Consider the following 22,502-nt stretch of genomic DNA (forward strand, 5'->3'; position numbering starts at 1 on the left):
ACTATGCGAAACATGCATATGGTGTTGAATCTGGAGGACCAAGATCGGAGGGCTGAGATCACGCCCGACAGAGGAAGCAAAATCGACAAGGGAATAAGTCATGTTTTATAAGGGATTTGGAATCTGTTTTAACCACCATGATGGAGGAAAGATTCATCCATGATGTAACTGAAGTAATGAATCGACGAAGTATGTTGGCACCATTTAAAAGAGGACAAGTGGCCACTCCCTTAGCATTCATGATGACATCGAACCAGGAACTCTAACCACAGCTGCAGAAGGTGAAGAGACAAACACAGAAGAGGAACCAAATAGGCATAGGGTTTGAATTGCTAAAGCCATGAACAAAGACAGTCGAATCAAAAGTGGAAGTAAGACAACAAAAAGTCGAGGGATGAAGAAGTGAAATAGTGAACCCAGAGAGGAGGACTGAACACAAAGAAAAATAAAGAAATGAAGGAGAGGATAGAGGGCTGAGCTGACCAGAGGCAGCATCAAGCACCAGAGGTTTGAGAGATCCGAGCCGTCCTAGAGAGGATCTGTCCAGGCTGAGCACCACATTGGGCTCTCCCCTGTAGACCAGAAGGTCACAGAGATGGCAGGAAGAAGAAGTCTGTGTACTCAAGTGGCTTGGGGAATCCAAGAACCACCCTGCCAAGAAAAACCTTCTTAAGGAGAACTCAAATTGAGTCCTTGTATTGTAATTTCTCTGCTTAAAGGCACAATAAAATAAGGCTACCACTGAAAGCTAGACTGAAGATGTAGCCTTGGAGAATAGGGTGAACTCCTTATTAAAATTTCTTGTGTCTTTATGTTTGCTTACTATATTTCTTTGTTGTCTTTCCATTTTATTGTTTGTGTATTGGCAATTTGATCAATCTGTTGCTTCAATAACACAGAACACACACATCAGCACATGAGTCTGTAATACCTTGGTTTAACAAATCTTTAGTTGATGTTGCTCATAGGGTGAATATCAGATCAAGTGGGTATTAGAGCACTAGGTTGTAAGGTTAGACAAGCTTGTGTTGGTTTAGCTGTGTATGCTCACAAGATCAAAGCTCAAATTAGGAGAAGGAGAGAAGGTGCAAACTAATCCTGAAATTGGGAGAGTCTATTCTTGGAAGACAATATCAGAGGAAGGTTCTGTTGGGCCAAACCCTCATTTCATAGAGAGTTTCCTAGCTATAAAGTCTATGGTAGAAGAAATGTATAGATACTTTAGAAAGCAAAAGGTTGAAGATTCATCAGGTTCTAAACAAGATAAAGAAGAAGATGAGTCTCACTACCATGACCACTCCAAAGGAAAGGGGAAAGAGGAAAGCTTTCTCACACCTCCTAATAGCCTTGTGCATAATAAGAAAGAATCTTTGATTACGTTAGATGTTAAATTTGATTTGCCTATATATGATGGAGAGATAAATGCTAAAAAGTTGGACAGTTGGATTAGACAAATTGATGTGTATTGAGGGTACTGAACATAAATTTAGACAAGAGTAAGATTCAGCTGGCAAGCCTATGCCTGAGAGGCACTACCTTGGTTTGCTAGGAAGGCAAAACCCAAGCTGATATGAAAAGACATGGTAAGACCATCTCTATCTGGAGTGACTTTGTTTATATAATCAAAAAGAAGTTCTATCCATTGGCCTACATGCAACAAGCCATGATGAGTTAGAAAACTCTTCGACAGTTGAAGGGGCAAAGTGTGCAAGGGTATACTTAAGAATTCAGAAAGAGAGCATTGATGTTGGGTATCTCATTAGACTCACCAGAGACTCTTTTGAAGTACATTGGTGGTCTACACAGCTACATGAGGCATACCATCCTCATATTTAATCCCACTAGTATAGATGAGGTATCTATACAAGTTACTCATCTAGAAGCTAGAGGAAAGAATGGAAATCCAGAAGTCGGGGGACCATCCCAACCCACTGTAAGAAAGAGCAAGGAGAAAAGAAAACATAAGTGGAAAGCAAGGAAGGGTCACACTACATAGAAAGCCAAAGCTTCATGCACTCACTGTAAAAGGAGGGGCATGATGATGAGCATTGTTGGATTCTGCATCCAGAGCTGAGACCTAAGAAGCCCGAGGGCAAGAAGAAGAAGACAGCTGCAGCTATTCAGAAAGATCTGGGGTCAGACTTGGGAGATGAAACAACTATAGCAGCCACAGGTATAAAAGGTAAGAATTCTGAAGCATCTACTAGTAATTCTGCTCAATCTGTTATTGATGAAGAAAATGAGAGAAAAGGACATGAGCTTTTCCATATTTGAGTTATTTCCAAAAATCAAAAGATTGATACTTTGTTTGATAGTGGCTCACAAGTAAATTTGATTTCTGAAGCAATTGTAAAGAAATTAGGATTAGCAACCACACCTCACAAGAAACCATACCCATTAGGATCGTTGAATGATAAAGCATAACTACAGGTGACTAGACAGTGCGAACTCAAGTTTTCTTTTGGGTCATCATCTGTAGATGAGGTTGAGTTAGACATAATTCCTTTGGATATATGTGGAATTGTTCTAGGAAGTCCTTACTTGTATCATATAAAGGTTATTTTCTATAGAGCTAAGAACAAATATCTACTTGTTAAAAATGGAATCGAATACTTTTTAAGAGCTTATAAGCTCAAGAATAATTATACTCTCATAAACTTAGGACAGATGAAAAGAATGATAAATTCATGCAAACAATTCTTACTGATGGTTGTAAAGCAAAAGAAATTTGATAAAACCAATGTGCTTGAGGGCTATAATGCTGAACAACAAGTTGATATAGAAAAGGTTGTTTCAGAGTATGATGTCTTGTTTCAAGAACCTAAAGGTCTACCACCCAAAATGGTAATAGCACATGATATTATTTTGTAGCAAGATGTTCCTTTGCCTAATATTGGGATGTACAGGTTGTCTACTTTAGAGAATGATGAAATCAAGAAGTAGGTGCAGGAGTTTCTCGAGAAGGGCTTCATCAGGCATGGCACATCACCATGTGGGTCACCAATCATTTTGGTGAGAAAGAAAGATGGCTCTTGGAGAATGTGCATTGATTACCAAGCGCTGAATAAGATAACAATAAAAAAATGTTATCCCCTTCCTCGCATAGATGATATTTTAGATCAATTGAAGGAAGCTGTTTATTTCACGAAGCTAGATTTGCGCAGTGGATACCATTAGGTCAGAGTTCCAGAGAAAGATGCATGGAAGACTACTTTCAAAATGAAGCAGGGATTGTATGAATGGCTGGTTATGCCTTTTGGCTTAACTAATGCTCCTGCTAGTTTCATGAGATTAACGAATGATATACTCAGACCTTTTCTATTGTGTATCTAGATGACATTTTGATTTTTAGTAAAACGTGGGAAGAACATTTAAAGCATGTTAAGAAAACATTATATTTTTTGAAAAGAGAAAAACTTATGTTAAACTCTCAAAATGTGAATTTGGAAAAACATCTCTAAACTACTTGTGTCATATAGTAGGGAAAGGTGAATTAAAAATAGATCCCTCTAAAGTGGCAGTCATTGTGAACTGGCCTAAACCCAGGTCTACTACAAAAGTGAGAAGCTTCTTAGGAGCAACACAATATTGGAGGAAATTTATTTCTAACTTCTCCACGATTGCAGCTCCCTTATATGCTTTAACAAGATTGAATAAGGTGTTTAAGTGGAGAGGCAAAGATCAGAAAGCCTTCGACACCTTGAAAGAGAGAATTAGTACAACACCTGTACTAGCACTACCAGATTTACAAAGACCATTTGAGATCCAAACTAATGCCAGTGACTATGCCATGGGAGCAGTTTTGACATAGCACGGTAAACCCATATGTTATCATTCTGAGACCTTTAATCCCGCAGTAGTTAACTATCCTACATATGATAAAGAATTGTATGCATTAGTTCAGAGTGTGAAAAAGTGGAAACATTATTTAATGGGAAAAGAGACAGTAATACATACTGATCGTCAACCACTCCAATATCTACACTCCCAAACTAACTTGCAACAATCAAGACATTATAGATGGATGGGTTTTCTACAACAATTTCATTTGGTCATCATATATAAAAAGGGCATACATAACAAGGTTGCAGAGATGTTACCTAGACCCATTATAAATGCATCCACCATACTTAAGCATAATTCTTTGTACATGAAATATACATAGAGAAATATGCTCAGGATATGGACTTTAAAGATGTATATGCAACTTTGAGTCAAGGCAAAAGAGTAGAATAATTGGACTATCATATGAAGGACCAACTCTTATACCATTGTGGGAAACTTTGCATTCCACAAACCGAGAGAGTAAATATAATTAGGGAAGCACACACTTCTCTGATATCAGGTCACTTTGGGGTAAGTAAAACAGTTGCACAGCTACAAAGGTTCTGCTATTGGACGAAAATGAACAAGATAGTTTCTAGATATGTAAGAGGGTGTGCCATGTGTACTAAAATCAAGCCCAACAACAAAAAACTAGGCTTGTACACTCCATTGCCAGTTCCTTCTCACCCTTGAGAAAGTGTTTCCATGGATTTTGTTGGAGGACTGCCTAAATCTAGGAAAGGTCATGATTATCTATATGTTGTTGTGGATAGGTTCATCAAAATGCGTATTTTGATACCTTGTAGTAAACAGATCACAACTGAAAAGACTGGAAAATTGTTCTTTGAACATCTATGGATTCATTTTGGATTACTCACTTCCATTGTATCTAATCGAGACACCTGATTTGTGGGGAAGTTTTGGTCGATTTTGTGGGAACTGATGGACACCAAGTTGAAGAAAAGCACAACTTTTCATCCACAAACAGATGGCCAGATAGAAGTAGTAAATAGGACAGTGATCCAGTTACTGAGAAGTTATTGCAGCAAAAATCCTAAGCTTTGGGATGAACACTTGTGTTAGGTGCAGCATGCTTACAATAGAGCCAAGCACTCTTCTACACAAAGATCTCCTTTTGAGACCTGTTTTGGTTTCACACCAACGTCTCTTTTGGATTTTGACTTTAGTAAAGATATGGTGGTTGATGGACACAGTGATGTGGAGAAGGCAACTAGGTTCATTGAACAGATCCAGGAGATCCACCAGGAAATATAGGAATAGTTGGAAAAGAGCCAGGCCAAGTACAAGGTTAGGCATGACAAGCATTGGATGGAGCATAGTTTCCAGGTTGGAGACCAAGTCTGGCTGTATATTAGCAAGGCTGGGATGCAAGGTGAAGGTAAAAAGATAAAGCCTATTAGGTATGGAACTTTTAGGATACTTGAGAAGATTGGGGAAAATGCTTTTCACCTTGATTTGCTAGCTTACATGCACATCTACTCAGTCGTAAATACAGATTGCTTGAGATTGTTTGAACCTTCAATGATTGAGGACCCTGAACAGCAGAGTCAGTTGCCTTCTATCAATGACCTGCTACCTGAGTATCTCAATGAGTTGCAGGAAGACACAATGGTAGACAAGAAGGTAAGGATGATGCGCAGGGAAAATGTGGAGTACCTCAGGATTGGGCTCAAAGGTTCAAAGCCAAGCAGTGCAAAGTGGATTGAGATTGGACAAATGAAGAAACAATATCCTCACTTAGTTGATGCTTGAAAACCAAATTTTGGTGGTCCAAAATCTTTTTCAGTGGCAAGGCCATGATCCAAATCAAATCCATAGAAGACTATCAAAGAACCATGACTATATCAGGTCGAACAAATGTCTAAAGAAATCCAAAACAACGATCAAAAACACCCTAAACTAGTGGCAACGACAGCCAGCATGGAACAACAAGGACCTCGGTCAAAGCGTGTTGATTGAGGCCCATGGAGACTGCGTGGGAGGTCAAAGTAGCCCCTGGGATTTTGATGCAAGATTAGTGCCTAGGAAAACATGTCTGAAATGGAGGAAGCCCGAGCACTCAGTCACATTGGGAACCAGAGGAATGTGGGCGAATAAGGAAAAGGTGCTAAACATACAAGGCAAGACCCATGCTCTGGAAAAACTAGTGGTTTTGATCGGGGCGCCAATGAACGGTAAGAGGTTTTTGACGAGAGTGGAGCGATTCCATACATCAATCGACGCATGGCAGGTAGAGGTGAGAGAAAACCATCATTAATCACGCACTATCGGTCGAGCAAGTCAACCACGTGAAACGTTCATATGGCATCAGATCTGGGGGGCTCAGATCGGACGACTGAGATCACGCCCAATGGAGGAAGCAGAATCGACAAGGGAATATGCCGCGTTTTAGAAGGGATTTGGAATTCATTTTTACTTCCATGATCGAGGAAAGATTCATCCACGATGTAATTGAAGTAATGAATCGATGAAGTATGCTAGTAGCATTTAGAAGAGGACAAGTGGCCGCTCCGTGAGCATTCATGATGACGCCAAACCAGGAACTCCAAGCACAACTGCAGAAGGTGAAGAGATAGAGGCGGAAGAGGAACTGAATAGGTATAGGGTTCAAATGGCTAAAGCCATGAACAGAGATAGTTGAATCAGAAGAGGAAGTAAGATAGCAAAAATTTGAGAGACGAAGAAGTGAAAGAGCGAACCCAGAGAGGAGGACTGAATCCAGAGAGTAGTAAAGCAAAGCAGGAGAGGACAGAGGGCCGAGCTGACCAAAGGCAGCATCGAGCACCAAAGGCTTGAGAGATCTGAGCCATCCCAGAGAGGATCTTTCTGGGCTGAGCACCACATTTGGTTCTCCCCTATAGACCAGAAGGTCACAGAGCTGGTAGGAAGAAGAAGTTTGTATACTCAAGTGGCTTGGGGAATCCAAGAACCACCCTGCCAAGCAAAACCTGCTTCAGGAGAACTCACATTGAGTCCCTATATTGTAATTTCTTTTCTTAAAGGCATAATAAAATAAGGCCACCACTTAAATCTAGACCGGAGATGTAGCCCTGGAGAATAGGTTGAACTCCTTATTAAAACTACTTGTGTCTTTATGTTTTCTTACTATATTTCTCTGTTGTCTTTCGATTTTATTGTCTGTGTATTGGCAATCTGATCGATCCATTGCTTCAATAACACATAACACACACACCAGCACATAAGTCTGTAATACCTTGGTTTAATAAATCTTTAGCTGATGTTGCACATAGGGTGAATATCAGATCACCAAGGGGGGTTCAAAAAGCTATTGTGTTGACAGATAGGGGCAGGTGTAGTTTTGTATACCACCCATTTTAGACCCCACCCCCCTGATAGTAAAGTTCGGATGGTGGGGGGGGGCGAAATGCTATGCGGGCCATTGGATTTTGGGAGATGGGCTGAGATGGAGTGAGAGGTGGCAGAGAGTTACCATGACGTGATGGGATACTTGGTGGTGCTGGCATGAGTTAATTTACCACATAATGGAGAATATTTGCAATGTATGTGGGGGGTAATAAACTTAGGAATTGGATATTAATACACCAAAGTATGAATGGAGGGGGAATGTTGGGGTTTTTAAAACTTAGGGATAGGGAATTAGTATACCAAAATTAATTGATATATAACTCTTTAGAGTAAAGCCTTTGTTACTTTGTGTTTTTCTTTTGCACATGGAAACAATACGTGACTTTTCCCAATGTGGCACATTTTGACTAGTAGCCTGTGCATTTATAAAAATATGAAATGAACACATTCTTTTCTTTTTTCTTCCCTAGCAATTTATTTTTCTTTTTCCTTATTTGTTGAGGGCAGCTACCACCTATCATTTTATTGATATGGCTACCTATAAAACATTAAATTGGACTAACATTTTAACTTTTCTTTATTTTGCATCCATATGCTAGCTTAACATTTTAAAATTATTTTTTGCTAATATACTAACCTACCAAAACCAAATAATGTTAGAACATTGGCTACATGTAGGGACTACTTCCCCTTGGGGGATGTAGAGAATAAGCAAGTCCAAGTTCCTTCTCCTCAGGCTATGGAGTCTTTGCTGAAACAGATACTCACTTGCAAATTTTTCAAAAGTAAAATAAACTCTCTGGCTATTTAAAGATGATGAATGAATGGTTGAAAAATTAATATTGAATGTAATGTTTCAAGTATTTCCCATTGACTGGAATGAGGAATACTCTGCTTCCAAATTCTATAGGATGAATGTATTGTTTCCTTTGACTTTGACAATGCTAAATGGACCATACCAGAGGCTGTAAAATTTTTCATCCTTGCCTTTATCTTCTCTCCTTGTATCCCATCTAAGCACTAGGTCACCTTTATTGAATTTTCTTTCTCTAGCCTTTCTGTCAAACAACTCTTTCATCTTATTTTGGTATTTCCTTATGTTGTACTAAATTTCATCTCTGTCTTCATTCAACACAATGATTTGATTAATCCTTCTTGAGGAATCATATTTTTCTTCATAGGATTTCTAAAGGAATCTCATAATAGGTAAAGCTAAATGACTAGGAAAAATTGCTTCCTTGCCATAAACTAATTGGAAACGAGACTTGCTTGTTGATCTCTTAGGATAAACTCTGTCAGCCCAAATTGCATGGATTAGATGGTTGTCCCAACTCTTTTTATGGTCTTCAAAAGTCTTCTTAATGAACTTAACTAAGCTCTTATTGGAGGACTTTGTTATCCCATTACCCTATGGATAGTATGGCATAGAATGATGTAATAGGATTCAACACTTTTGATAGAAATCAATTATTTTAACACTGCTGAAAGATGCTGCATTATCTGTAACAATCTTTTGAGGACATCCAAATCTTGATAGGATGTTTTCTTCAAGAAATTTAATCACAACAATATCATTTGAATTTTTAATAGGTATGGATTCTACCCACTTGGTAAAATAGTTTGTAGTAGTTAAAATCCATCTGTATTGATTACTTGATTGTTGATGAATTTCCCCTAAAATGTCCAACCCCCACTGTAGAAAAGGAGCATGAACCAAGACTGGAACCAAAGGAAACACTGACAGTTTCTATTTTCCTGCAAATAATTAGCATGGTGTGTAATTTCTTACTCTTGCTCTAACCTCGTTAAAAATTGTGTGCCAATAGAAACCTGGTTTTAAAATTTTGTAGGCTATTTCTCTCCAGGCATAGCATCCACCACAAAACCCTGCATGAAATTGATCTATAATTCCCTCTGTTTCATTTTTAGTCCAACAAAGAATAACGATATTAAGAGGGTATTTCCATTATATATTAGCATCGATAATGCAATATTTTATTGCTTTAAGTTTCAGGGCTTTGCACTGCTTCAAATTAAGATGAGATGGACATTGAAAATCCCTAAGAAAATGCACAATATCAGAGTAACAATCATAGAGTAGATATTTCTGATCTATGTCAACAAGAATGGGTTGATTTGAAGAAAGAGGTTCTTACGGGTTCTCCCCTTCTATAAGAGGACGAGGTTCTTGTGGATTCTCCTCAGATATTAAGGAAGGTTCTTGTGGATTCTCCCCTAATACTAAGGAAGGTTCTTGTATATTCTCCCCTGATGAAATTTCAGAAACCAGCTTTATTCCCAATACTTTGTAGTTGGATTCAGCGAACATTTTGGCCAAACCTTGGCCTTTTACTAGCTTTGTGGTCTTAATTTCAAGGTCAAGTGCAAGGATTTTACCAATCCATCTCCCTCTTCTTCCATCAGTATCAGGTTGGGTCAAAACAATTTTAACAGCATGATTATGGACATAAGTTGTAATATGTGAATGTAGGACATAGGTTCTAAAATCTTTTAAGGGCTTGAATTAAGGCATATGCTTGTTTTTAAATAATATCATACCTAAGTTCAAAATCCCTCATAACTTTTGAAAAGAAGGCTATAGGCTAGTCGTCACCATTTGTGTTCTTCTGTAAAAGTACAGTAGCTAAGGTTGTCTCGTATGTAAAAGAAATTATGCTAAAAGATGAAGAATAATTATAGCTAGCTAATGTAGGGGCCTTAGATATAGCCTTTTTGATATGATCAAAATCATATCTAGCAGAAACTGTCCATTTCACTTCATTGTTTTTCTTTAGCATATCAGTTATATCCTTAACTACCTATGCATAATTAGGGATGAACCTTCTGAGAAAATTACTCTTTTCAGTCAAGGTTCATATCTCCTTCTTATTCCCTGGTAGAGATAGGGTCTGAATAGCTGAAACTCTCTCTAGGTAAATTATAATTCCCTCCTTGGAGATTATATGCCCTAGTAATTTTCCTTCCTTTACAGCAAATAAATATTTCTTTGGATTGATGGATATGCCAAATTCCCTGCAGCTGTCAAAAGCTTGCTCAATTATTTTAAATGATTTTCATTAGAATCAGATAAAATAGTTAAATCATCTAAATATATGACATTAAATTCATATGTTTTACCTACAAATGTTAGATCCATGGCTCTCTAGAAAGTGGCTCCAGCATTGGTTAACCCAAATGGCATTCTAGCATACATAAATGTAACCCAAGGTGCGGTGAAAGCAATTTTTTCTTGGTCAACTTGACTTCACATGATCTGGTTGTAACCAGAAAAACCATCTAGCATAGAAATCATATTTTCACCTGAAACTTTCTAAAGTAGATGATCCATTTTGGGCAATGGATAGTTATCCTTTAAAGATGATTTGTTCAGATTTTGGAAGTCTACACATAGCATAATCTCACCATTTTTCTTTCTGACGGGAACTAGGTTGGCTACCCAATTAGAATACCTTAAAGGTACTATAATATGAGCATCAAGTAGGTTTTTAAGTTCTTTCTTAATGGTTGGAAGTAGTATGGGATTGATTCTTCTTAGGTTTCGTTGGAAGGGTTTTGCTTCTAGTTTCAAAGGAATCTTATGCTCAATCAAAGATGTATCATATATTTTTAACTAATTATAAGACCAGGAAAAGACATCTTTTTAATTTTTAAGAAAATTCAAGTATTTGATTTTTACATCCAAAGGTAAGGTTAATGACAATTTAACATTTCTCACATCATTCAAAGTCCCAATATTGCATTCTTCGATTTCTTCTTCAAGTGAGTTAAACAAGGGGCTTTTAGAGACATCATTATTATCAAATAGTTTTTCCAATGGAACTAATCCTTTAGGAATAAAATTACTAGATAATTGGATGATATCATGTTCAAAAAATTTAGGACTGAATGACATTTCTGGATTTAGGTGATTTGATTCTTGAACATCATTTTGATCTTCTTCAATATGCATATTTGAGAATTCATCAATGACTTGAAGGAAATATTTTGATGGTTCATCATATTCAAAAATCTTCTAGTCTTTAAGGTTATCAGGAATTGATGGTCTATACTTGACTTGAATATGGTATTCTAACAATATTGGCTGAGTGATTTTGAAAGAGCTTGTTGAGACAACCAATGAGTCATCATGCATATTCTCATCTTTGGGAATAATAGTTATGTTAAATCCTTGGAAGAAATTTTCAATTGTGTCCCAAGCTTCATTTCTATAGGACTTAAGCCTTGGGTGTTTCATTTGACACATATTTCTAACCTAGTTCACTATAAGCTCAGAATCAAAAAAGACACTCAAGTTTTGAACCTTTAAACTCCTAGCTAGCTCAAGACCAAGAAGAAAAGCATCATACTCAGCCACATTATTGGTGACCTCAAATTCAATTTTACATGATTGAGCTATGTTTTCTTTATTTGGTGAAATTAAAGAATTCCTGCTCCTGCTCCTTTTGAGAAAGAGCCATCAAAGTAGAGTTTCCAAATATTTGATTCTACAATTTTAGGTTTAGAAACAATATTTTCAATGGAAAGTTGACTGTTTTATGCATTTGATGAAGACAACTGAAAGCAACCAAAATCTTGATCTACTGCATAGAAAGGGGTTTTTTTTGCTTGATCAGACCTACAAATAGTATGAAGGAATCTGACTTCCCTATATAACCTTAAATGTTCACCTCCATAGACTGGAATAGTAGCAAAAGACATGTCCATCTGAAGTGATCCTGCAAGTTTAGCACAACATGATCTATATAGAAGCATGCCAAACTTGGCAAGAATATCAATGACAACTATGTCTAGAACTATACTCTTGATAGGTATTTGAGCTAAGGTCACAACTATGTCTTTGATATCATAGGCATGGTACTTTCTTTGAATCAAACGTGTAAAGGTCATGATAAGAATGGGTAACTTGTAACTGAAGATGGTCCATAATTACCTTTGGCATAAGGCTATGAGAAGCTCCAAAATCTAGCATACAGTTATACAAAAGAAAGTCATGAGCTTTTAAAGTTACATAAAATGGTGGAACAATTTCATCAATCATATCATAAATAGGGCCAAACACTACTGAGGGCTTTTCATCTTGCAAACTAATAACATCTCCTTCAACATCTACACTAGAGGACTATGTCCATTTAGAAACTTGATTTTTATAACTAGGGTTTTTGGAAAGTTCAGCTAAAGGTGTAGGAATATTGACCCTTTCCAATTCCTTTTCAATGTTAAAAGTTGTCAAAATGGTCTTGTCAGATGAAAAGGTTTCAGTGGATGACTCTGTAGTCTGAGGTGTTGGAATTTGTCTTTGAATGGATTTTATTGCAAGTTCACTTATAGTGGTAGATTTTGAAGGTATACCAGGACCTGATCTTGGTCTTAGATCATACCTCTTATTCAATTCTGCAATCAAAAATTTAGAGAATGCTAGGTATTTTGAAAGTTGAGCATCTCCTTGTTCTTGTTCAAAAGACTGTGGTGAAGATGAAGGAACTATTTCCATTTGTGCTATTGAAGAATCAATATTATTGCTATCTTCAGTAATTAAAGGGCTTGTATCCTATGGTCATTGATCATCAATCAACAAAGGTGGTTGAATGTTTTGATCAGAACTTGATCTCTAAAGAATCTACATTTGAGTTCTTCAGAATTGAGTTTGGGCTTGAGGTCTGACAATAGTTTGTTGAGTTGTTCTAGTTTGTGTTTCAATTTTAGAAATCCTATTAGAAAGGATTCTAAGTAAAGATGTAATTTCATCAATTTTTTGATCTTCAAGTTTAGATTTGGAAGAAGATGAGTCATCAACCCTAGCTTTAACTTCTTCTTTTTTTTTTCTTTTTTTTTTCTACTTTAGATTTAAGTTTTCCATAAGCTAACCTATTGGCTTCTACCTCTATAGAATTTGTCTGCATGTCTTCTAATTTATTATAAACCCTTTCCCTTAGCATGACCACAATGTAATTTTCAAATTCTTTGGAAAATATGACCTTTGCAGCTACTACTGGTGGTTTACAATCAATAGGCATTTTATGATAGAGTTTGTTAAATCTTTTGATGAATTCAGCAACTGGCTCACCAGGGTTTCTCTTAAATTCTTCAAATTCAGTTAGAAAGTAAACATGATCTTTATTCAACCCCAATTGGTTTTAAAATATAGTTATGAGCTCATTCCATGTTTTGATAGAGTCAACTCTAAGTTTCCTAAAGCAGATCCTAACATTTCCTTTAAAGATTGTACAAATAAACATCTTCCTATTCTATCTTCATATTGTCAGCAAAATCTAGGAAAGCAGATACATGATTCTCTGCTAAGGGACCTTTTCTCCATTAAATATTGGTAGATTTTTTAGATATCCATCAAGAAAATTTCCCAAGTTTGCAAGGAGAGCTAGAGCAGCATACCTTTCTTGGAAAATGGGTTGAAAAACCATAACGATAGGAGGAGTATGGGGTGACTGAGTGGATGACAATGAGGAAGACGAAAACGATGAAGACGAAGGTGAAGGAGATGAAGATGAATCAATAGGGGTATTAGTATGTGGAGGATAAAAAGGGGGAGGAGACCTATTTGAGGATTTCAAAGGGGTTTTAATAACCAACTTCTGAACTCCTAGTGGAAAGTCTTCCTTATTATCAAACAAAGGGTTTGAATAGATAGAAAATGTCTCTTCAAGATTAGTAAAGGTTGATGGAATGGAATAAGGAGATAGAGTAATGAAATCTTGAGGCTTGAATTCAGGTAAATGTAAACCCAATTCTTCCTCAAAGTAAGGTGATTTGATAGGAATGGATGGGACTTGATATGACTCAAGTGACTGCATTAAAAAGGTTGATGGAAGATCTACTCCTCTAGAATGGAGTTCAGAAATGCTAGGAGGTAGTTCAGTCCAATCATGATGGGATGCTACAAATGAAAAAGGATCTACAGATGAGATGTCTTTAGGGTGTAAAGTTGAAGAAGAAGAAGGGGTTCTATGTCTCCTCCTTGAAGAGGCTCCCCTATTAAGTATTTCTAAATCTGGTACAGGGTTAACAATCTCAGAATCAGAACATGATCTAGTATGCTTAAAAGGAGCCAGCTTGGACGAGTGGAATCACCAGGTGAAATATTTTGACCTATATCCTTATCCTTTATTCACATTAAAGGAAAGGGAGAATTGTTGCCCTAGGGAAAGTTGAGCTTTCAATCCTTCGCTCCCCGGGAATGATGCGAATTTGATGTTGTCCTTTGAGATAACCTAAGGTCAATTAGTTATGCCAAACCATCTATAATGTTTTGTTTTTTAAAATTATTGCATGACCAGTGAACCATTTTAAACATGTGATTTAAACATAGATAGATTATTAACAAAATAATATGTTGTTCTTTAACTGTACATGGTTATTTTTATTTTAGTGGGATGGATAAGCGGTATACGGAGATGTATAATTGATTTAATATTCAAACTGAGTATTTAACCATTTATAAGAAGAAATTAAGAAAAAAATGTTTTCTTAATCAATAAAATATAAACAGACTATCGCAAAGATCTAGTGCAATTTATTCTCAAACAAGAATTTACAATAACAGATAGTTCTGTAAATTTATCTCTTATTTAAAATAGAACTTCACAAAGGATCCAAAATGAAATTGAAATTCAATTAAATTTTAAATCGGATAACTACAAAAGACATGATTTATATGAATAAGACATGATGAATAAACAAAATGAAATACAACTCACTGAGAGACATACGATATGAAGCAAATCTAGAATCTTTTATTATCTCAAAAATTCTCCAGCTTAGTACAAATTTTCTTGATAACTTGTTCAAGGGTTCAACCCTAAATACTTTGATAGAATGAAGTATTTAAACTAACAAAAAATAAATAATGTGATCGAAAGGAAAACATTTGTTGAAGTGATTTGAACATCTGGCCCTGCTTTGGAGGAGAACAGTTGCTGAGTGGCCATTATTCGGGTGTTGCGTTGGTGAAGCTGACCTGTCTTTTTAATCCTGGAATTCACACAACTTTCCCCACTGCTCTTCTTCTGGAATATAATCTTTTTCACCTTGTGGTAGATCTCATCTACCTCGGTATACCAAGAAAAAGTGGGGTTTACTGCGAAAAAGTGTTTTATCTCATGTTGGCTAAAATTTATGTTACTAATAGCTTCATAAAAAACTCTCCCTATCATAGAGATTTTGATGTTTGTTGACTTGTTAGGGCCTGACCCAGGTTCAGAAGTGTTTTAACCAAACAAATCCCAAAAATACCGGCCCTTTCGGCAACAGTCCGCGGAGCGCGGACTGAGGTCTCACCCGAGGTAGTATGGGAGGGTGCTGGAACCAGGTTTTCGCACCCTATGGATGTCTTGATGAAGTCAAGGAAGTTAGTGAACCAATCTTGCATGCTAGCACTACTCTGCACCATTGTCTGACCTTCGCGTAGATCTCAAAAAAGAATGAAGAGGCGCGGTCTAAATCTTTTATCCGTACTGCATTATTATTATAGATCTTAACTTAATTTTTTGAGTCCAATAATCTTATCAATCATTCAACATTTATAACAAGTGTGCGCAATCATAAACTGTAAGGAGATGCCTAAACATAAAACAGAAGCATAAACATACAGATCTATGAATAGATGCACAATATTCCAGAATCCACTTAGCTTTTATTAAACTTTTGTTTCGTTACAATCCCAACTCTACCCTGCGCACTGAACTATAGGGGTTCATGCACACAGCTTCAGACTCTACCAAGCCTCTGCACACATAGCTACAAAGCCTCTTCCTACTCCTACAACCCAAGACTTGGACTTACAGACTCAGAGTGAATATCGCATTCAAAAACCCATATCGCTTAAGATCAATTCTCAAAAGCTACTACTTCTACACTTAGAGCCTCGCTCTATTTATACATTCCCATGGTCCGCGGACCATGGGTAGGCTGACACCTTCTATATTAAATTATAATATTTTAGGGTGGAAAACTGTAGACTTTCATTCTCCACACCCGCATTTTGCAGGGTCTTTACATTACATTGACCAGACTCGCGATTTAAGCTCAAAAACCTGTTAGGGGAGGATCCGACGTCCAACAGTCCCCCAACACGATCATCGTGACTCATCCCGAGTCACTTGGCTGGTGCAGTGATCTTTGCTCAGAGTCCATCCAACTATACCTGTGTTGCGTGAAGCTCCGCAATGCCCCATGCTGCCATCGTCTATATCTGCTCCATCTCTTCCTCTGAATCATCTGCGTTTGACTTGATTCTCTACTTTGATGTCAGCTTCTAGTACCTGTGTTTATAGTCCCACAACTCTATCTATCTCATTGGGCTGCGAAAAATATACTTTGGTGAGTTAGTCAAACAACCGACCCACCCATGTAGAGCTTCAGGCAACTGCCATTTACTCTTCCTGTGAAGGGTTCTCCATTAAGTTTGACTAGCTGGACTGTGCCCCCGTCTATAACTTGTTTGAGCACATATGGTCCTAGCCAATTCACTCTAAGTTTCCCGAGAAATTTTTTGAACTTGTAGTCATACAGCAACACTAAATCATTTACCTTGAATGTGCGCATCTTGATATGGCGATCGTGCCAGGTTTTCTCATGTTGTTCCTGTTCCTGCTGATGGAACCCCACAAGAAACCATTCTTCCTCAAGTTCTTCCAATTGCGCGAGCCTCTCTTCCGAGACTTCAAAGTCTGACATGCCTGTCATCTGTGCTATCTGCAAACTGGGTACAATTTATTACATTGGCATGACTGCCTTCGTTCCATAGACTAACCTAAAAGGTGTCTGACCTATCAATTTCTTTCATGCGGTTCTGTATGCCCATAATACGGCAGGTATGTGCAAGTCACAGTCATTTCGTTGCATGTTACATACTTTAGTCAGTGCAGTCTCCAAAATCTTGTTGAATGCTTCTCCTATCCCATTAGCTTGCGGATGGTACGACGTACTTCGCTGATGATATACCTGCAACTCTTCGGTGAGTTCGATGATGGACTCATTCAGGAAGTGTGTCCCGTAGTCACTCATGAAAATTTTCGGGCAACCAAACCATGTCAACACATTATCAAACAAAAATTTCATAATTGTCGCAGTCATGCAGTTCTTAACCAGCTGTGCTTCTGTCCATCAAGTCAGGTATTCTATTGTAGTGATGATGTAGCACACACGTGTATTCCACTGAGGTTTGATTGGTCCTATAAAGTTCATTGCCCATTTTTCGAATGGCTGCAACATCATTTGTGGATTGAGTGGCATCTCATCCCTTCATGATGGTTTCCCAGTCCTTTGACATACGTCACAGACCCGACAGTGTGCTTTCGAATCTTGATGTAGGGTTGGCCACCATAGCCTAGAGCGAAGAATCTTTTGTGCCGTTGCGCATCGTGCATAGTGCCCTCCTGCAGCCTGTCCATGTTCTTCCACGTGGATCTGTCCTCGTTCAAATTCAGGTACATATCTTCACATATCTCATCGTTTCCCATTTTGTGGAGGTGCTCCATGATGACAGAAAAGTCCACCGTGCACACCACCAATTCCTTCTTCTGCTGAACTGAATATTCCTTTGGCACAGCCCCTGTGGTTAAAAAATGAATTATCTCTTTGAAGTGGTCATCTGTGATGCACACTGCAAAGAGTTTTGCATCAGGTAGTTCTTCCAAATTTGTTGGCTCCTCTCCTGTCTCAATTCATGATAAGTGATCTGGTCTCGTGTTTAGGTGTCCTAGCTTTACTATGACCTCAAAGTCATATTCTTGAAAGAGTAGCAGACATTTGCATATGCGCCCCCCAACACAGGCTTCTTCAACAGGTATTTCAATGCAGAATGATCGGTATACATCTTGAAGTGCCCACCAAGTAAATAATGTCAGTATTTCTAGAGTGCGTATACCGTTTCCAACCCCTCACACTCAGCAGATGAGTAGTTCTTTTTAGATTTGGACAGCCACCGACTCGCGAATGCGATCAGGTGACTGATGCCTTCCATGTCTTCCTGCATAAGTACAACTCCTAATGCGATACATGATGCATAAACGTGTACATGAAATTCTATGTCCCATTTTGGAAAGACCAAGATGGGAGTGGATGACATTTTCTCCTTGGGAGCATCCAAAATTTTCTCACAATCATCATTCCAACAATATGTAGCATCCTTTTTCAATAGCTTCTCCATTGGCGTTTTTATTTGTGCATAGCTCTTGATAAACTTCCTATAGTAGCCAGTGTGCCCCAACGTAGCGCATAATTGTTTGACATGTCGTGGTGATTCCAGATTGAGAATAACAACAATCTTCACAGCATCCACCATCAGACCTTGTTTGCAAACCACATGACCAAGCAAGTTTCCTAAGGGGATGAGGAAGGTGCACTTTTCAGATTCAGTAGAATCTGGTGTCATCGGCAACTATACATAATCAAACATAATCTTTCTTTCTAGTGCTTAACTAACCCTAATACAGTTCAATCATGCAGATAAACCTCCAAGAACTTGTGCATGTATTCCTTGAATGCGGCCACCACTACGCATGAAAATATCGCTGGTGCATTCTTCAGTCCAAAGGGCATAATGGTGTATTGAAAACAACCCCATTCAGTTGCTAAGGTTGTCTAGCTCCTATCTTCCGGCATGATATTGATTTGATGGTACCCTGAGAAACCATCCGTGAATGAGTAAGCTTCCTATCCACCCACATTATCCAATACTTCATCTATAAACAATGTCGTGAATGGATCGTGAACATAGGCATCGTTAACCTTCCTAAGGTCCATGCAGATTCTCATTTCAGCCTTCTATTTTTTCTCCTGTACCACCATAGGACTCACCCAGTCTGATTCTTCCACCGGTTCAATAATTCCGACTGCAAGCATTTTGTATAATTCTTCATAGACCTTTTATTTATGCTTCGGATTCAAACAGTAAGGTCGTTGTTTAACTAGCTTCGCGTATGGTTTTAGAGTGATCTTCATCATCCCTAAATCGCCAATGATCCCCTTTCAGTTCATGATTTTGGTCGGGAACAAATCTTGATATTCGTGGAGTAATTTGGTGACCTTATCTACTGTAGCATCGTCCCAATAGTCCCCAAGTTTCGTGTGCTTCGGCTCTACGTCTGTACCAATGTTTACTTGCTTGGTTTTTAGCAGTGTAGTGATGACGGGGTCCTCAATTAATGGTCCTCAAACTTTGTGACACCCTTCAATTTTTGGAATATTAATGTTTCGGGGGTTGTCATCATCCTCTTCTACTTGTACGTTATAACATTCTAGGGAACGGCTTAACTAGGTTGCCCATGCTAGTTGAACTTCTTCCTGTGGTTCCTGTGGTATTTTGAAGATGGTAACTTTCACAGCTTGTAGCACATTGTCAACAATATCTGACCATCAGTCTTCGAAGGTGAATGTTAACAAAAATCCCTTGCACAAAACATCACATTCGCCCATACCATGTCAAAGTTCAGTCTTGGTATACCAATTCATGGGTATGATATCTAGGGTATGATAGAATAAGTGTACCCATTCAGGCTGAGGCTCTTCTCCATAGGCCTTGGTCCATCTCGCAAGGTCATGCATGGGTCATCGCATCCATCATATTTATCTGCTAGTCATTGTTATGGTTTCCCAAAGTGTAGCCGCATCATCCTCCTGCAACCACGCCAGTTCTCAAACTTTTCTTGATGTGTTCTCCACCAATGTGTAGGTGTCACACGTAGTGCCCACTTCAATGCATTGAACCACTATGGCTCCGGTACCACACTCTCAAACTTTCTCAAGAATGCATCCACCGCTATCAATCCATTATATGTCAGTAGATCTCGGCCCTTGGCTGTTATGCAACGCAATGATCTAGTCATCATGTTGTAGTTCAGCATTGTCACTTCGTTCAACTAATTGTGCCAGCATTCATCTTCTTCATCTAAATTTGAGGTGCAAGGACCTGTGTGCTCCCACAAGATTCTTCCATCCACAATCGGATTCACCCAATCTTGATCTTGAGTAGTTATCTTGTAGATACAGTCCAGCTCATCATAGCTTCCATCATCGCGCATGGGTTTAGTGTAGTGTGCTCCTTCGGCTGGGTCTAGCAGGACTACTATGCGGAGATACTTGTTCTCGAATATCATCTTCATCTTTTTCAGGATGATGACTCCATTCATATCAGTGGCCTAGTCTATTCCTAGCAATGCAGGGTAAGGTTGTTGTCATCAACAATCTATATCACCTCAAAGTCCATCTGCGTGCTCGCGCCTTCAATATCAACTGCTACCCCTTGCAACCTCCCCATGGGCAAGATCTTTTGTTGGTTTTCCATTCGTAATTGAATAGGGGTCCACTGTAATGCGGGCTTGCCCATACGTTCCCATGTCTGTTTTGGTAACACATTCACTTCGCACCATAGGTCTAGGATTACCTGGTCCATTTCATATTCGCCAATCTACACTGTCAATCTCATTTCCCTCTAGGTGCTTAATGCATGCTTTCCCAATTTCTAGACTACGCGTCATTCCCATGATCCAACGCATGTGGTGATCAACTCTTGTAGTCCTTTAACTTCCTTATTATCATGCAACAGTTTCATGCATGTCTCTAAAAAGGTAGTAAGCATAGAAGGATCCATTCCTAGCTCTAGTCGATCCTTACTACTTAACGTAGAGGCCTCTGCGAAGCTCTTCCTAGCTTCCATAAATGTATCTTTTCCATGTTCCATGTCAAACCCAGGTTCTTTTGTAAGAGCTTTGCGAACCCATGTATCTTCCTTCAGCTACTTCCCCTTATCTTCCCCTGTGGTCACGGCGCTTCTGAGCATCATGTTTACATTGGGGTCTTCTGCACATGGTTTAGACCTCATCATTTGGATATTTTGCATCGAAGTAGGCTGAAGTACCCCTTTCTCGCGCATTTGTGTGATCAACGTAGGACAATATACTATTTCATGATCAAACTGAGAATAGTATGAACAAGATATTCTCTTTGGGTTGGTACAATCGCGAGCGTAGTGCCCCGGTCCTCCGCAATTGTAACAGATTAACTGTCCTCAGCCCCTTCTTGGCCCCATTCCTCCTCGTCCTTGACCTTGCCTTTGAAATCTAGTGCACACCATCCCCGCGACTGGGTCAAGGCCTCGTGCTTCTATCTACATTCTGTAGGCTGGGGTCTGCTCTTGTTGGAAATAATACTGAGAGGGGGGGTGAATCAGTATTATTAAGTCAAATATTCCTTTTCAAAATCAACTGCTATATGCTACTTCAGTTAATTAAACCTGCATATATACACAACAATGCAGAAGAAAACCCGCGTATACAATGCAAACTTTTAATTTACTTTATCTTTCTGATGTTGATTGTTAATCTAAGATTCAGAAGCAAATAACCAGTAACCAGAAACAGTAAAGTAGAGCAGAAAGACAATCACACACAAGAACACAAGATATAAGGTGGAAACCCAATGTGGGTGAAAACCACCTACTGCAATTCGTCTCTATCTTTTCTTTAATTAGAAACTTCTTTTTACAAATGTACTGGTGCAATCCTTTTACCAGTACGCAGGCTGCAACCTGCAGAGAGCTACAACTTTCTCTCGTTTTTCCAGCTTCTCCTGGAAGGGAGCTACAACCCCCTTAGCTCTTGCACTAGCCAAGATACTAGTATGTAGGTGCTGGCCTACAGAAGGCTACAACCTTCTCTTTCTTTCAAGGACCACGTTTCATAAATTTTCAGACTGGATCCCCAAATAACATCAATAAACCATCAAGAATTTCTGCATCAACCAATCACCTTTACACCAAAAACTAAATCAACATAAACACCTCTCTAACGACTGTACCCAGATCACAGTAACGGTACCACACACCAAAACTGAACCCAGAACACTGCAGCAATAAACAGAAGCAGCAAAAACACAACTCAAAATGTATACGTTACTTTAATGGCCTGAAACCTGCATGCATACGCTTCTGCGTATGGAACAACCTGCGTATACGTTGTTTTCCTTCACTGAACCTGTGTATATATGCGCCTTAGTTGAACTGAAGCTGCGTACAGATCTACAAACATAATTCACTCTTTCAAGTATTCAGATTAACCCAGATTATCAGATTTATAGATCACGCATGTGCCAGATATAACAGATCAAAATCATGCAAAGATATTATCATTCAAGCCAAGAGATTATGACCCATCAATAGAACTTATCCTTCTTTTCGCTAAGGTTCCTCCTTCATTCAGATCTAGATCTGCTCCACAATGCTAATCACCAATATTTCAGATCTCAAAGATTATCAGATATTCAATAATAATTCAGATGATGCCTTGTCACATGAT

Source organism: Pinus tabuliformis, chromosome X (assembly GCF_031772625.1).
Source record: "Pinus tabuliformis cultivar Carrire ecotype Pingquan chromosome X, CPIR1, whole genome shotgun sequence".
NCBI classification, from domain to species: domain Eukaryota; kingdom Viridiplantae; phylum Streptophyta; class Pinopsida; order Pinales; family Pinaceae; genus Pinus; species Pinus tabuliformis.